The sequence below is a fragment of the Phyllobates terribilis genome, unplaced genomic scaffold (assembly GCF_046119375.1).
Source record: "Phyllobates terribilis strain yellow unplaced genomic scaffold, ASM4611937v1 Scaffold_4__5_contigs__length_816908805, whole genome shotgun sequence".
Classification (NCBI taxonomy): Eukaryota; Metazoa; Chordata; class Amphibia; order Anura; family Dendrobatidae; genus Phyllobates; species Phyllobates terribilis.
Window position 1 is genome coordinate 243,538,297 of NW_027362764.1, and position 18,734 is coordinate 243,557,030.

General features: G+C 41.3%; 1 protein-coding gene across 9 annotated transcripts in view; it reads left to right on the forward strand.

Moving 5' to 3' along the window:
* Positions 1 to 18,734, forward strand: part of TPK1 (thiamin pyrophosphokinase 1) — an 844,123-nt gene that overhangs the window by 424,155 nt on the left and 401,234 nt on the right. The gene's annotated exons all lie outside the window — the stretch shown is intronic.

Consider the following 18,734-nt stretch of genomic DNA (forward strand, 5'->3'; position numbering starts at 1 on the left):
ACTGGCTGTCAGGTATCTGGCATATTCTTTGTTTTTTTTTTTCCTCTGTGCTGTTATTGCAAGGAAAGGATATAAAACTTCATAGTCCTATTCTCCGATCGCTCGTTGTACTTTTCTGCATTCGCTGAGGTTATATTTTACTGGCTTATTAAAATGTACTTTGCTATTATTGCGTTTGTCAGATCTTTTGTTTTTACTTAGATCAGATTAACTTTCTTTTCTCCTCTTCGGCCCTGGAAACGGCCTCTTTTCTTTGCTATAAAAGCACCAAACTGGTAGACCACAGAAATGCATTGTTCTACGCTGGCCATGGAATATTTTAATCACCTTTGGAGGCCTATAGGTTTTCTTACTTTGTGTGTGAGCTGTCAGCACTCTCAGCATCATGTCTTTACTGCAACATGGATTTACCACTCCAATAATAAACCACATTTACTGTCTTTTTTTTAATATATTTTTAACTATGCGTCTTAGGAGTGTGAGCCTTTGTTCCTCATATATTATGCAGTGACAAGTCATCTGCAGTAGACTTTGTCAGCTTCTTTCTACATAGGGGTTATAATGACAGCTGACTATTTATTAAAATATGGCATGGAAATAGAACGAATGTGTTTTTTATAGATTTCCAGAACAGGGCTATGAAAAAAAATGTATAGCTTGTGTATACATATTGGGAAATTGATATCCCTCCGATTGTACAGACTCTCACCTTTGGTCATTGTGTTCAGGACATAACACACTCGATGGCTTGGTACATATATTTGAGGAGCTGTCGCTGTTGACTCTCTTGCCAGATCCACTTTGGTCCATAGATAACATCAATAGTTAAGTGATCATGAAAATTAGGGTCAGGAATGCCGCTCTTCTCCCATTCCAAAATAATGAATTAGGTCTGTGTTAGATTGATTTCTCTTTATTTGAGAAAAGTCAACGCATTTCAGGATTATCAAACATGTAAATCTGTCCTGATGAAGGGGTCTGTCCAACCCTGAAACACGTTGAATTTTTGAGTAACAAGAAATCAATCCCTTATGGAATACATCCATTATTCCGGATGGGGAGAAGTGTGGCATTCCTGGCCCTCCATTTTTATAGATTTGGCTTTCAAAGTATTATTAAAATAGTTATTAAAATGTGTTACTGCAATTGGACTAGGTAATGGTGCATACAAGAAGCATCTGGTGATCATTCAAAAAATAAACCTAAATTTACTAACCTTCTCAATGTAACTAGAAACTTGGATGGAGCCAGCAGCTCTTATGAACGATACTTACTTTATTAGCATTCCGTACTGTACTAGGGAAATTTTAAAGGGAATCGATTACAAGATTTTTGCTGTCCACTCTGACAGCATCATGAAGTAAAGGCAGAGTCCCTGATTCCAGTGATGGATCACATTCTTGGCTACTTACTGCTGTTTTCATAAATTCTCTGTTTCATCTGCTGCAGATCTAGCAGTTCTCAGAATGCGGAGCTGTGTACAACCCCGCCCACACTACTGATTGACAGCTTTTTGTGTACACTGTGCATAAGGTTGACAACCAATGATAGTGGCGGGATTATATAGAGCTCATGATTATGGAGGACTATCTGGCAACAGGTTTACTTGTGATAAAATCACAGTTTTATCTGTAGGTTATTATCAAAACTATAGCAAACATCCCAGCAAGTGACACATCACTGGAATCACTTTTAATCTACATTACGCTGCTCCCAGATTATGTAGCAAAAACCTGCTCACAGATTCCTAAGGATAGGACCAAAACGCAGACAATATCCATATTCCATTTTATTTTTTATTTTTTAGCTAATTGTAAACAGAGATCGTGCCGTGAGATTAGTAAATACTGTACAATATAGCACTACATTATCCGATTTTGCAGAGTTAAACGACCTCCATTTTATTAACTACCAATCGGCAGTCGTTTAATGGCCTATTTACAAAGGCCGCACTTAATGGTGTGCAATGAACATTCTGTAATTGATCGTTCAGTGCGTATAGACGATCATTGTTTTCGGCAGCTCGAGTCCTACTTACATAGGATGATTAGCCTGCAAGAAAGATCATCTTTTGTGAAAACCAAAATATCATTTCAACTTACGAACGCGCGTTTTGTTCTCTCATCGAGTGATCAGCAGCCAGTTTAGACTAGTAGATTATCATGAGAAGCTCATTCGTTATAATCTTTCAGTGTAAATTCAGCTTTAGTGATGCCAACAACTCTGTCTACAGTTGAAAATACTGAAAATGTATTAATTAAAATGAAACTGTGGCCAGTGTCTCAGCCACACTGTAATAGGAGATATCTACGAACAGTCAGTGATTTTAGCAGAGGCCTGCACTGCTCTCATAAATTGGTATGGTAGCATGGCCGTTCCTATACATGATGGGGTCTTATTCTTTTCTCTTAGTACATGTACAAACTGTGCACAACATGGCTTTCAGAAGGTTTGAATTGGTTGAAATTGATTTTCATCTATTTTTCATGTGTAGTAATGATATGTTTTACTTTTGCTCTGTGGCTTTTTTTCTCGAAAAGAAACCACCACTCGTTGTCATATCTTTCAGAAGACAAACCCTGTTGACTTAAGCCTGGGTCTGTCTAGATTTCATAAATGTTCATCCTTTTGACATCTACAATAGCAAATGATAATAGAGTATAACTATGTAGCAAAGAGCAAAGCACTCACTCTGATTGACATGATGAAAGGACAAAGAAGAAACCACAAAGTCTCTTGTCAGGCACTGATCTAAAACCACAACAAGTCAGAAATGGTTGACTTGTCTTCTGTTTTTGATTGAAGTATAAGACCATACTGCTGTGTGGAAAGTACAGAGAGCATACTGGTCAGGTCAAGGAGGAGACCAGAAGTCTGTAGTATTTTTTTATATAAGGGGTATGTGTTACTGGAAATGACAAATTGTTTAAATCAGGTTTTTATGTATTTTTAAACATCTTTGATAATATTTTTAACATTTGGCTCATACCGCCTGTCACGGTTGCCAACCATCCAGAAATTCCCGGACAGTCAGTAAAAATAGGGCACTTTTTTGTCCTGTCCATAAAAATGAATTGAGGCTTTCGTGATTTTTTTTTTAAAGTTTTTGAAACTTATACAGTTTTTTTATTACAGTAATTATCATTTTACAGTTTCAAGTGAATGCTACTAATGTCTTCATAACAGAATTATGAACTGCAGGCATGCATCACTTAATCATGATGATTTATTATAGTTTTTCAATGTGTCTGTAAAAAATATTGTCTGTCAGTGATTTTTTGATAAGCTGTCCAGAAAAAATAGAGTCAAGTTGGCAACCCTGCTTACTGTTCTGAATAGATCACTTTTCAGCAGCTACATGGAAGTAGGCAGCAGCAGACTGGCTGACTTACTGATGTCTATAGGAGGGTCTTCTAGGCATGCTCTGATGTGGACTAAAATCATTGTGAAGGGTGGAGAGAAGGTTTTAGCTTTTGTATGTTAAGGTGTGATCTGATTTCTTCATTTTTTTTTATATAAAATATGATAATACAGAAAATTGAAAAACAAAGCATTATGAAACAAAAATGAATAAAAGTTATATATGAAATTATTAAAAAATTGGTTATTTTCTTATTAAACATTCCCTTTGAAAATAATAATTACGCAGTTCTCATTCTTTATCAGGTGTTCTTCCTTGTCTGTCACATCACTTCTTATTGGTCTTTATATTGAAATAGTTGAGCGTTAGCATCTGTGGGCATCGTTTTTGATTATTCATTATACTTGAAACTGTTTATTCACTCTAAATACCAAAGCTACAGTTGACACTTAAAGGGAATCCGTCAGCAGGATTTCACTCATAAACTATTTATATGCTCATGTAGCTCTTTCAAAGATAAATCCTGCCGTACCATGTAAAGTATGTTATTTGTTATTTATATATCAGCATTTGAATTGATATGCAATGAAGGCTATAGATCTGAAGCCTCTGTTCCCAGCCCCTCTCCACCTCTTCCTGCTTGACTGACTGCCTCTATAATTATAATAATAATAATAATTTTTATTTATATAGTGCAAATATATTCCGCAGCACTTTACAATTAAGTAGGGACATGTACAGACAATAAAAACAATACAATGTATCACATTTCAACAGTTACATGAGGAGTGAGTGCCATGCTTGCAAGCTTACAATCTATATGGAAATAGGGGGATACAATAGGTAGAACATGGTCATAAGCCAGTATCTGTCTAAGAGCAGTTACCGTGTGCTATTTGGTGCATGGAGGTTGTGGAGACAGATGAATAGTCAGGAGCAGATTAAGATTAACATTTAGGAGGGAACAGGGGAGAGTTAGGTTAGTGAGTTGAGGTGATAGGCTTGTCTAAACAGATGTGTTTTTAAAGCACGTTTAGAAACATGGGGGCTAGATATTAGTCAAATTATTTGAGGTAGTGTATTCCAGAAAACTGGCGCAGCACGAGAGAAGTCTTCGAGACGTAGGTGTGAGGTTCTGATTAAGGCGGATGTTAGTCTTAGATCAGTTGCAGAACAGAGGGCACAGGAAGGGTGATAGACAGAAATGAGGGAAAAGATATAGGGCGGTGCAGAACTGTGGCGAGCTTTGTGGGTGAGAGAGATCATAGAATCATAGAATGGTAGAGTTGAAAGGGACCTCCTGGGTCATCTGGTCCAACCCCCTGCTCAAAGCAGGATTCACTAAATCATCTCAGACAGATGTTTGTCCAGCCTCTGTTTGAAGACGTCCATTGAAGGGGAATTCACCACCTCTCGTGGCAGCCTGTTCCACTCATTAATCACCCTAACTGTCAAAAAGTTTTTTCTAATATCTAATCTGTGTCTCCTCCCATTTAGTTTCATCCCATTGCTTCTAGTCTTTCCTTGTGCAAATGAGAATAAAGATGGTCCTTCTACAATGTGACAGCCCTTGACATATTTGTAGACAGCTATTAAGTCTCCTCTCAGTCTTCTTTTTTGCAAGCTAAACATTCCCAAATCTTGCAACCGTTCCTCATAGGACATGGTTTGCAGACCAGTCACCATTCTGGTCGCTCTTCTCTGAACTTGCTCCAGTTTGTCTATGTCTTTTTTAAAATGTGGTGCCCAAAACTGTACACAGTATTCCAGATGAGGTCTGACCAAAGAGGAGTAAAGACCGATAATGACTTCACGTGATCTAGACTGTATGCTTCTGTTAATACATCCCAGAATTGTATTTGCCTTTTTTGCTGCTGCATCACACTGTTGACTCATGTTCAGTCTATGATCTATTAGTATACCTAAGTCTTTTTCACATGTACTGTTGCTTAGCTCTATTCCTCCCATTCTGTATATGCTTTTTTCATTTTTATTGCCCAGATGTAGTACTTTGCATTTTTCCCTGTTAAAAACCATTCTGTTGGTTGCTGCCCACTGCTCCAGTTTATTTAGGTCTTTTTGAATCCTCTCTCTCTCTTCTCTAGTATTAGTTATCCCTCCTAGCTTTGTGTCATCAGCAAATTTAATCAGTTTACCCTCAATTCCTTCATCTAAATCATTGATAAATATGTTGAACAATACAGGTCCCAGGACGGAGCCCTGTGGTACCCCACTTGAGACATTCATCCAGCTGGATGTGAAGCCATTTACAACCACCCTTTGAGTCCGATCACTAAGCCAGTTATGAATCCACCTAACAGTTGCCTGGTCCATTGCATACTTGGTCATTTTTTCAATAAGGATGGTGTGAGATACTTTGTCAAATGCTTTGCTGAAGTCAAGATATACTATATCTACAGCATTTCCCTGATCCACCCAGTCTGATTCTGTCATAGAAGGAAATTAAGTTAGTCTGACATGACTTGTTGGTTACAAACCCATGCTGACTCTGGTTAATCACTTCATTCTTATCCATGTACTTACATACATGTTGTTTAATAATTTGTTCAAAGATCTTTCCTGGTATAGAAGTCAGACTCACCGGCCTATAGTTCCCTGGGTCCACCTTCTTCCCCTTTTTGAAGATAGGAACAACATTTGCTCTTCTCCAGTCTTCTGGGACTTCTCCTGTTCTCCAAGAATTTTCAAAGATTATGGAGAGTGGTTCTAAAATTTCTTCTACGATCTCCTTCAGTACTCTGGGGTGTAATTCATCTGGACCTGGAGACTTGAACTCATTTATGTTAGCTAAATATTCCCTCACAATCTTTCTGTTTACAGATAACTTTGATTCCTCCATTCCTTTAAAAGGACAGTGAAGATCAGTTGATGTTACATTTTCTTTCTGAGAGAAAACAGATGCAAAATAGGAGTTAAAAAGTTCGGCCTTCTCAACATCCTCTCTTACCATTTCTCCATTTTCATCCTGTAAAAATCCTATAGCATCTTTGACTTTTCTTTTACTTTTGACATACCCCCAAAATCCTTTTTTATTGCTTTTGACATCTCTTGCAAGCCTTAATTCATTGTCAGCTTTAGCTAAACTGATACGTGCCCTGCAGGATCTGCAGACTGCATTATAATCTTCTTTAGATATGCCTCCCTCTTTCCATTTAATAAATATTTCTTTCTTTCTTTTTAGCATGTGTTTAAGTTCTGTGTTCATCCATCCTGGTTTCCTTAAATGCTTCCCATTCTTCCTACTTTTCGGGATTGCTAACGATTGTGCTTTGAGAATCTCATTTTTAAAAATTTCCCATCCTTCCTGGACATTATTGTCCTTAAGAACATCCAGCCATTGGATCCCTCCTATTCTCTTTCTGAGTCTCTTAAAATCTGCCTTTCTAAAATCTAACCTTGAGGTTTGAGTCTTCACATGTCTTCCTCCTCTAGTTATCCAAAATTCTATAATAGCATGATCGCTGCCTCCTAGGGTCCCAGCCACCTCTACCTCCTCAACCATTTCCTCCCTGTTTATAAGGATTAGATCCAAATTAGCAGATCCCCTTGTTTTCTCCCCTACCTTTTGGAAGATAAAGTTGTCAGCAAGAGAGGATAAGAATTTGCTTGACCTGTTAGTTTTACTTGAGAGAGATTCCCAACAAATGTCTGGATAGTTGAAATCTCCCATGACCACTACGTCATATTTTTTGGAGAACTTGGTCATTTGATATATAAAGAGTTCATCCATATCTTCAGCTTGCCCAGGTGGCCTGTAGTAAATGCCTACAATGGTGTCCTTTCCATTGTTCTCTCCTTGTATTCTTACCCAAACAGTTTCCACAGAACTCCCAGTCTCTGAAGCTTCAATCTCTGTGCAGATATACGCTTTTCTAACATACAATGCGACACCTCCTCCTCGTTTATCAAGTCTGTTTCTTGCAAATAAGTTGTATCCTTTTAGCCTTTTATTCCAATCATGTGTATCGTCCCACCAAGTTTCAGTGATTCCAATGACATCATATTTCTTTTCCTGCATTAGTAGTTCCAATTCTCCTTGTTTGTTGCCCATGCTTTGTGCATTTGTATAAAAACATTTTAGTTTGTGATTGGTTTCTCTTCCTCCCATATTTTTATTATTTAGATTTTTTTGTCTATGTTCTTTCTTTCCACTTCCAATAGCAAAGATCTCAATAGTATTTGTCAGCTGTATGGCTTTTTCTGGCCTTTTGCTTCCCTTCCCACATTGTTCTAGTTTAAAGCTCTCCTGATGAGTGTAGCAAGGCGACTTCCAAATACATGTTTTCCAGTCTTCGTAAGGTGCACCCCATCTCTAGCAAGTAGTCCATCGTATAGGTAATTCATTCCGTGATCCAGAAATCCAAATCCTTGTTGACGGCACCATCGACGTAGCCAGTTGTTCACCTGTAGAATCTTATTCCACCTCATTGTTCCATGGCCATCCACTGGGAGGATGGATGAGAAGACCACCTGCGCTCCCAATTCTTTCACTTTCTTGCCTAAGTCTTCAAAGTCACTGCAGATAGTTTCCAGGTCCTTTCTTGCGGTGTCATTTGTCCCCACATGTATTAGCAGGAATGGGTAGTGATCTGTAGGTCTGAAGAGTCTTGATATCCTGTTAGACACATCTTTAATTTTTGCTCCTGGAAGACAGCACATTTCTCTTGAGGTTATGTCTGGTCTGCAGATAGCGGCCTCTGTTCCTCTTAACAGGGAATCCCCCATGACCACCACTCTCCGTTTTTTCTTCACAACATTCTTCTTTTTCCATCCAGGAGGATTCTGAGGGCTTACAAGGTTATTCATTGTGGGCAAAGTCTTATTTTGCTGTATTTCTTCATGGTTCTCCTGCGTGAGAGCCTGATACTGGTTCCTGAGCAGTATGGGTGCTGACTGCCTCTCGATCCTCCTGCTTCTGTGGGTCACATGCTTCCATTCCTCTGTTTCGTCAGGCGCAGTTCAAATTTCTTCTCTTTCTGAATCATGAAGAGATAATTCTGCTCTGTCTAAGAACTCTTCACCTTCCTTAATGATTTTCAAGGTAGTTAACCTCTCTTCTAGATTTCGCAACTTTTCCTCCAACAGGAACACAAGCTTGCATTTCTGGCATGTGAAGTTTGGCTTTTCCACTGGCAAGTCTGTGAACATGTTGCAGGATATGCAGCTCACTAAATGGCTCCTGGACTCTTCCATGTTCTTACTCTTAATGTTCTGAAAACAGTGAAAAAAGCTTAAAAATGCACGCGTCGGTAGACGCGCGGTTTACCGATGTCCTCTTTTCAGCTCCAACAGCCAAAATCCAGTGTTCTTTGAGCTCGCGGAGACTCTTCACTTACCCCAAAATGCAGTGGGAATATGCAAATTATCTCCTCAGGACTCCTCCCCTGGTTTACCGATGTCCTTTACCGATGTCCTTTACCGATGAGTTTGTATTGTATTCTGTAGTAAATGGGTAACCAGTGCAATGACTGGCACAGGGTAGAGGTGTCTGTGAAGTGGCCTGATTGAAGCAGCCAGGTTCGTATTTCTATCAGAATGGACTGAAGAGGAGAGTGTTTGTTTAGAGAGAGACCGATTAGAAGAGAGTTGCAGTAGTCCAGACGAGAGTGAATAAGAGCGACAGTAAGAGTTTTTGCAGTATCAAAAATGAGAAAAGGTCGGATTCTGGAGATGTTTTTAAGGTGCAGGTGACATGAGCGAGAAAATGATTGATTGTATATGGACAATAAAGGAAAGTATGACTCCAAGACAGCGAGCTTGCTGCTTGGGAGTTATGGTGGCACCACTCAAGAAAATTGCAAAGCCAGGTATAGGTAGGTTAGTAGAGGGAGAGATTTTGGAGAGATTCAGTTTCAGATAGAGGAGGATATAATGTTAGATACAAATTACCAGTGCTTGTCTTTCTGCTGTATTAGAGTTGGGGTGATGTCAGGTAAAGAGGTGTATAATTTGGTGTCATCAGCATAGAGATAATACTGGAAACCAAATCTGCTGATGGTTTCTCCAATAGGGGCAGTATACAAAGAGAAGAGGAGGGGACCTAGGACTGAGCCTTGTGGAACCCTGATAGTAAGCGGAAGATTAGAGGAAAAAGAGCCAGCAGAAGATACCATGAAGAAGCAGTCAAAGAGATAGGAGGAGAACATGGAGAGAACGGTGTCCTTGAGGCCTATAGAGCGAAGCATAGTGAGGAGGAGCTGGTGATCCACAGTTTCAAAAGTGGCAGAGAGATCCAGGAGAAACAGTAGGGAGTAGTGACCATTAGATTTAGCTGTTAGTAGATCATTAGAGACTTTAGTGAGGGCAGTTTCAATAGTGTGAGGAGCAGAAACTGGATTGTAAAGGGTCGAGAAGAGAATTATCTGAGAGATAGCGGATTAGACAGGAGTGGACCAAGCGTTCCTGGAGTTTAGAGATGAAGGGAAGATTAGAGACCGGTCTGTAGTTAGCAGCGCAGTTCTGGTCCTATACTGTGTGACTTCACGCAAAGGAGCCTGTGACTATACAGCTTAAAATCTTAATAAGCCAGATGATTAGATTAGTTAAGCCAAGAGAAATACACTATTATGTTTTAATTGACTTGTATATGTTTGTGTATTTCTAAAGGACAGACCAGTATTTGTATAACCCTGATTGCTTACTCCTCTTGGTTAGGTGAAGTATGTTGTTTATTACTATGCTAATTACATATTATACTAAGTCAGCTGAAAGTTTATTTAAAATAGCCTCTGTATTACCAACTATGTAAATAGATTAACTCAAACAATGAGAGCTGAGCCATGGGATTAATGCCCTCCCTAACCCCAACCTGTGACTGATGACCCTACACAGATGTAAATATAAACAGAGAATCAAGGAGAAGCAAGAAGACACACAGACTCTGAGACCATCAGCTTGGAAGCATGGATTTTACCTAAAGATGCACAGATTTGAATTCTACATGATTCCGACCTAAAGGTATCTGCCCTGAATGGAAAGATTCAGATCTGCTCCATTGACCATCAGAGAGACATGGATACATTTTGTTGAGACCAGGTCGGGAGGAGGAAGTCACCTGGCCCCATGGATATGTTGTTTGGGTTTGCCAGGAGGGACCCACCGGTCACCTGGAACCCATGGAGACATTCAGAAAAGCCAGATTGGGACCCACCGGTCATCTGGCCCCATGGAAACTCTCAGAGAGGCCAGGTTGGAACCCTCGGGTCTCCTGGCCTTGTAATTTGATGGACTGCTAGCTTCCTAAGCTTGCCGCTACCTTCTCTCTGTGTGGCCCGCTACCTTCTCTCTGTGTGTAATGTCGAACTGACCAATATATTTCAGATCGCTCAGTGTGCATAGTATACTTTAATCTACCGGAGAAGACACACAATCTACAAGTCTCCTCGTAGGGTATTTTTTTCAGTCAGTTAATGTAATTGTTTGGTCTACCAGGGCAAACAGGCTATTATATGGCCACCAATCGCTAAAGGTCTACTGATTTCGCCTCCTGTCGGTCCATGTAAACGGACCCAGACTCCTTAAGGGAAATAAGTCAAGAAATGCTAATATTGACATATCACATTGAGTCATTTAGACTCCAAATGTAGTAAAATGTGGTGACCTTTACTTTCTCTATATTGTTTAGTTATAGGTTAATTACTGAATCCCCAAAAGAACTAAAAGCGAAGCAAGATTAAAATGATGAATAATTCACGCTCCGATACATATTCACATTAAAGTGATTTGTAGATGTCATCCTATTGAACTGTGGGGCACAGTTGGCTCTTTTGAGGTCAAATATGTTTAACTGCAAATACCTATTTGTATTAAACAGTGATCCCTGGAGGTGAGTTATTAAGATTAATATACAAGAATTGTGATAGATTTAATTTGCTAAACAGCTTTAGTTCAGTAAAAGCGGATATCTGACTTGGCAGTAATTGATCTCTGATTTATTTCTCATGTCCCTTCTTGCACAAGTTGTATTGTACATTAAGCTTCTCCCATTGGAAGAATAACAACTGCTGCCAGGATACGGTCATATTATATACTCAGTCTTACTTCAACACCGCTGAAGGTCCACAGCATAGTGATGTATAGTTTTACTTCAACTTTGATTTTTTTTAGTCTCTGCTCTTTCCGTACTTAGGAGGCCAGTGGTTGTGTGATTGACTCAGTGATTGACAGCCTTCTTTATGCACTGTTATGCATGGAAAGCTGACTAGTTCATATTGATGGAGAAACTTGAGTAATTCTAGTGTCATTCTATTCACAACAGCACTAAAAAAAACTTCTTTAAAATCCACCTTGTGTTAAAGTATTTTTATTATTTGGTGGCTAAAAAACATATTAAATTATTTCTTTAAAGAAGCACTCCTCCCATCAAAGTTTTTATCCTCTAAATATATTGCAGTTATATTATATAGCACTGTGTACTTAGAATTGATCATTTTGCCCTTCTACCCATTAAATGTATTTCTTTTCTCTGCTTTTTGTAGAAAAGTGAACATATAAACCCTTAAATAATATATATTAGTCTCTATTAAAACAAAAAAACCCTGGCAACACTAATTGGAAATACTTCCCCAAGTCACACCCGAATAAACCTATGAGACCCTGGATGAATACCTAGGCTGATGCTGACTGGTCAGACGGTGCTTTGGTCTGATGAGGCAAAGGTAGTACTTTTTGGGCTAGATGTAAAGCACTGTGTCTGGCAGAAAATGAACACTGCACTTAACCCTGAAAACACAATCTCACTGTCTAACATGGTGGTGGCAGCATCATGGTGTGGGGATGCTTTCTTCAGCAGGGACTGGGAAGTTGGTCAAAGTTAATGGGAAGATGGATGGAGCTGTATTTACAGGGCCTGTTAGAAGCTGCAAAAGACTTTAGACTAGGGCTTAGTTTCACCTTCCAGCAGGACAACGACCCTAAACATACTACCAGAGCTACAATGGAATGAATGGTTTAGATCAAAGCATAATCATGTGTTTGAAGGGCCCTATCAAAGTTCAGACGTAAATTTCATTGAGAATCTGCAGCAAGATTTCATAATTGCTGTTCACAGATGCTCTCCATCCAATCTCACTGAACTAGAGCTATTTTGCAAAGAAGAATGGGCAAAAATTTCATCTTCTAGATGTGCAAAGCTGGTAGAGACATACCCCAAAAGACTTACAGCAGTAATTGCAGCAAAAGGTGGTCCTACAATATATTTACTCAGGGGGACTGAATACAAATTCACATCACGATTTTCAGATTTGCTTTACAGTGTGTGGAGGGAGAAGGCCTCCTGTGTGGAATATCCAGACTGAGCCAGTCTACTGGATGCTATTCCGCTTGTGTGACCAGGACTATCTCTCAAGAGACTTTATAAAAAAAAAAAAAAAAAAAGTTGTGCTTTGTTTTACCTGCCCTGAAGGTTATTTATTTTTTCTTTGCGTATGGATGGTTTATGAAGCAGCAATAAACCAACATAGACAATAAAATGGAAATGCTTCCTGTTTTGCCTCCTGACACACCCAAGTCAGTAGCATTCCCTTCAATCTGTGTTAGAAGTGCGGGTAGCATTCCCAGCGAACACGTGTGGTTGCTGCAAGAGGTACTGTATGTCCTGGGTGAAGGCGGCCACAAGCCAGCAAGCGACGTCAGACAACATGGAGGACCTGAATAAACATCTGGTACAAGTGCAGCAACAGTTACAGCATCAACAGCTGGCGCAACAGGAGACAAGTAAGCTGCGTGTGCTGCATCTCCAGTAACAGCTCCACTACCAGCAGCAATAGAACCAGCACTGAGAAAAGCAGCAACAGATCGATTTGCTCACTGAGGCAGTTTGTGGCATAGCAACAGTTCCAACTCCAATGTCAGTGGACGAGTTTTCCATCCGGAAGGCGGTAAGGAGAGCCCTGCAGAAAATGACCCCATGTCACGATAGAGGCCTTTTTGACCGTTTTTGAAAGGGTCACTGAGAGTGAGAAACTTCTGCCAGAGCAATGGGCAGAGGTGTTGACTCCATACTTAACGGGGGAGCCCCAGAAGGCCTACTATGACTTGGCCTTGCAGGACGTCAAGGAATATGGCAAGCTAAAAACTGAAAATTTTGAGCGCTTTTTGGTAGCGATGACTGTCAGGGTGCATCACCGTGACAAACCCCCTGACTCCAAAATGTTTGACCTACTGTACCTGGTCCAAAAATGGTTGCAGCCAGAGTCCTCTACCCCTGTGCTGATGGTGGAGCGAGTGGTGATGAACCGGATTGTGCATTCCCTGCCAAGGCTAATACAGACTTGGGTTGCCCAGGGTGATGCCCAGAACGCTGATGAACTGGTCGGACTGGCTGAGAGGTATCAGGGAGTCTAGGGTTCCTTGGGGAAGCAGCCCACTCCATACTAAGGGTCCCAACAGGGGGCGGAGGCCCAAAAGGGGGTGGGGAATCCAAGATCAAAAGGGGAAGGTGAGGTAATGCCAAAGGTCCCTGCTGGCGATATATGCTGGAAATGTCACGGCCCAGGCCATATAACTGACCATTGCGCCCTGACCTCAGAGCAAATAGACTGTTGTCTGTTACGCCGCTGTTCATACTATCCATATCTGGCCTGCAGTGTAAATTGTTGACAAGTAACTGGATTGCTAGACTCAGGAAGTTTGGTGACCCTCCTGTGGGCCACTCCTCCTCTCCAACTGATCGCTGGGAAGAAGGTTGATGTCTGCTGCTTCATGTCGATGCTTAAGACTATCCAGTGGCCAGAGTGGACATTGAAATGGCCAAGGTACTGCGTACCATGAGGTCGGCATTGTCCAGTACTTATTGCATCCCATCATGATGGGACAGGACTTTTGTTTGTTTTGGGAGCTGTGGGTAAGGGGACAGGGCTCAGTTGCTTAGATAAGAAACGGATTGGCCCTAAAGACGCATCACCACACCCAGAGTCGGATGGGTTTCCCTTTTGTGTCCTTGTGGTGGATAAGGAGGTAGTATCCTCTGAGGCCGATATACCTGAGCAAGGGATGACTGGTGAAAATTTTGGTCCACCCAACATAGGGACCTAACTCTAAGGAAAGTATTCAACATTGTATCCATCATAAATTATATCGCACGGGTGCCAGTGGCTGATGCCAGGTTTCCCTATTTTATGTTGAGAGGGGAGTTATTGTACTGGGTCATGAAAATGAGGGCGGCGCTAATGGAACGGTTATTGGTACCAGGACCCTATAGACTGAGGGTGTTGAACATGGCACATTCACATGTCTTGGGTGGCCATGTGGGGTGGCACTGATGAACCACGCCGGTGCTGGCACTGGTGAATCCTCACAGCGAGCCGTGCGTGTGATGTGAGGATTCACTTGTAGCTTTAGACCGGACAACCCCTTCAATCTTGTGACAATTTGATTTCTTCTATCATACACTGCAATACTTCTGTAAGTCAAATACTGACAGGCAGCCTATTTTACCTGCCTAAGACCAGGCTTGATCCAAACCTGCATTTGTTTTTCAAGTTTACCTGTATATATGTGTAAGGGTTAATCACCATTTACTGTATTGTAGAGATTCGTGATGTGGTATATGATCTGGCCAGTAGCAGGCAGCGGAGAGGCCAGAGCTGCAGCGCAGGGGTTTGGCAGTTGGTGACTTTGCTAGGGGGAGTACAAGGAGAGAGTGAAGCTACCCATTCTTGGAAAAAGGTCTGGATAGAGTGGTGCGACTCTGGGAAGTGTTGTTCGGCTTGACATGTGCCGACTCGATGGGGACAACCAAGGACACAGCATCTTGGGCTAGGCCACATGAGGCCTTATTTGTAAGGACTTAGAGAAGCTCTGCGTTTGAGAGATCAGCATTGTCTAAGAGATTCAAGTCAGCATTTCTGATTATTTGGGACTCAGCCCAGCAAGGACACTTCAGTTTCAGAACGTCCCGGTACCATTTACAGCTGAATATATATGTGCATATATAAATAACTTTATGGAGGTCTAGTTGGTTAGGAAAAATGGCCTCTTTTGTAGGAGACACTTCAAGAAAACTCATCCCAGTATATGATTACTGAAGTACTGGCACAACTGTTGTTTTATGGATGTATGCATAGAAAGGGTTAATCACATGTATTTTTGCTTGCATATAACTGTTAATTCTGTTAACTGTACCTGTGTATACCCTTAGCCAGTGTTATTTAAGAGTAACTGCTGTCATTGTATTTGTTATATATACGCTGTATACCTACCATCCTTTCCTTTGTTTTATAAACTGGTTATTAAATGTTAATATATTATCTAATCTTTGTGCGTGTCTGCTGATTGCTGCTGTACCTCTCATCCTGTGGCCATCCCTCGCCCACGTTTCATATATAGCCACGATTGCTCAGGAACATTTTTTTAACAGTATCTCCTTCCTGAGGACATGGATATCTTTATAAGTAATATGGGCCTAAGAAGCCCACTGCCAAACCAGGCCATCTGGTATTTTCAAGATTGACAGTCCATCCCTGTCTGCAGCACAGTGTATGATAGCTTTGAGAGTACTTTGTCATTTATTTGAGTAGCTGGAACTTCATTTAGAAGCGTTGAGAAATACAGATATATAGCGTCTGAATGGAGCTTTTTTCTTAGGTCTAGTAGAAAGCTTGAATTATACATCATAAATGATTGTTGTTTTATAAGGCATGTGGAGATATAACAAGCACCAACATTACTGACATGAGATAGCTTGTTGATCAGTAGTAGGGTTCAAAACACTCATTTGGCACTTGTATTATCTGTAGTACGATTTCCCTGTAGAATATGCAGCTCAGCTATGGTAGTGGAGGGTAAGGCTATGTTCCCATGGTCAGGCTATGGCAGCGCTTTGGACGCAGCGTATTTTCGCTGTGTCCAAAGTGATGCGTTCTACTCACGCAGTTAAATCCACATGTGTTCACTGAACGACGCGGATTTAATGCAACTTATCCATTCTATTGTGGAAACTTCTGTTGCGGAGACTAGCGCCTCCGCTGCAGATAATTAACATTATGTGTCTCCTAAAGCCGTGCCGCCAGTGAGTTTATGCAGCGTCAAATAGAAGCACAGTGGGAATGGGATTTTTATAAATCCCATCCACTGTGCTTGTACTGTACAACGCAGAGGTTTGGTTGCAGCTTAGGTGAGCTGCGTCCAAACCGCTGCTACTCCGGATCGTGGACATGTACCCTAAGGATGCTTTCATTTTTGGTTAGATAGAAGAGAAACTCAGTTGCAGCCACTTTCCATATATCTCTCAGAGAGCCTTGAAATTGCCCAATAGCCTCTTCAAATAAATGCTCCATATTTTACAGAAAAATAATCTACATTGCTGCTAATAGTAATCATCAATCTACAATGTGATACACTAGCAATTTTCAGGTGAAGACAGTATTTATCACAGTGGAGCAAGGAAATGCCAGGTGTGCCGCTCAAAAGAGGGCAAAAACCCCAGGGAAAAGGTAAAGGGAGCCCTGACGACAGTGAGTGGGGAGGAGGGCGACCCCTAAACACTCACCTGAGACTGAGCCCTGTTTTTCCTATTGTCCCTAGACATGTCTTTCCCCCAGTGCTCGATCACATGCCTAAGCCCTGGCAAACCCTGATTAATGAATTGCTAGTCTCACTACTACAGTAAGAAAACACACAGAGGGAGACAAACAGGGAAAAATCAAACAACAAATGGAACTCCACAGCTTTAACTGGAACAACTTCTCCAGGGACTGGAACGCGTTCTCCAGGGAGATCAGCATGGAAATCCTATAACTGGCATAGGAGAGAGCTAGGAGTGAGTTTCAATACTGGAAGGGAGTGGCAGCAAAATGTAGCAGCTGAGATTAGAGCCATATGGAATCCCAGCAAGATTAAAAAAGGAACTCTTAACCCCTTCACCAGTAAGTGAAAATCAATCTGCACCACTCAAGTTAATTGCCAAGCGGACTACAGAGAGGACTTGCGATCTGCCAATCGCTGTGACCTTCTGATCACAGATACCCCGAAGGTCTCAGTAGGACACACTACATTTGTGACAGTATTGTATCTTTACAGGGGTTTTCAACTGCTTGGGCAACTCCTTTTTAAATGCAATAGTGCCACATAGTAAATTTAAAAAATCCTTATTACCTCCTGTATTAGCACCTGTTCTCCCGACACTCTTGTGACATTATATTACGTGAGCGCTGCAGTCAATAAGCAGCTATTATTGGACTGCAGCGTTCACGCCTCTTCAGAACATCTGACTTATGTCTAAGGAAAGTGTGAGCACTGCAGCTCCTTATCGGCCGCTGATCGGGTGTGGTGCTTACATGGCAAATCAGCGACAGGAGACCTAGCCCCTACTGTACTGGAACTGCGCTTATACAGAAGGTAAGTAGATATATTTTTTATTTTCTATCGCAACTAAGAAGGGCTCGTCCAGGTAATAGACTTAATTGGTATGTTTGTGCTTTCGTGTTTTTTGTGTCATGACTACATCATTTTCCCACTAAGTTGGGAAAATTGTCATGTTAGTTGTAACGAGAGGCCATAAACATACCAGCCTTGAAATTCTTCCTTTTATCTGGATATGATCTGTAGCTGCAGTCTCTTGTATTGGTATGGTGATGATGAGTAGTGATGGGTGAACCCAAACAGTAAAGGTCGGGGTCCGTACCGAACACTTACTGTTCGGTCACAGACCCCAAACACGGACTTCCTCTGGAATTCCGTGATACTGTTCAGGTTCGGGTGTTTCCCACGCTGTCACTTGCTTGACAGCGCAGGAAACACAGGTCCTGATCGGCGGTAATAGCATTTCCGCGGTTAGAGGGCTGTGGCATCATGCTGACAGTGACAGTGACCCGCGGTAAAAAGCTTACTGCAGGTCATAGGCACCGGCTGATGGTGCTACTACCACCATCAGCCGGCACCTATTGCCATCGGAAACAGCGAGCGCAGGCACTGCTGGATGGGAACAGTAGTCGCCCATCCGCTGGTGCCTGTGCTCTGCTGAAAGTTAAAAAAAAAATGTTAAAATTTATAAAAAAAAAAAGTTGAAATAAAAATAAAATACATTATACTCGCCTTACACCTAATCCCTAAAGTCATGATCACCTGTAATAAAAGTAAAATAATAAAGCAACCTCACCCTCACCTGTCTGCCGCAGTCCAAATAGCGAGGGTCCCACGAAGATCCCCTGAACAGAGCGGCCACATTGTAAAATGTGACCGCTCTGTTCAGCAGCCGGCAATACACTGACTCAGTGTATTGCTGGCAAATGAGGTCTGCGCGTGCACAGTGAGTATGTTCCCACGTTTGCAATCAGTTGAACTGAGTTGCAATCAGTTGAACTGTCCTTGCTGTTTCCTATGGTAATAGGTGCCGACTGATGGTGGTAGTACC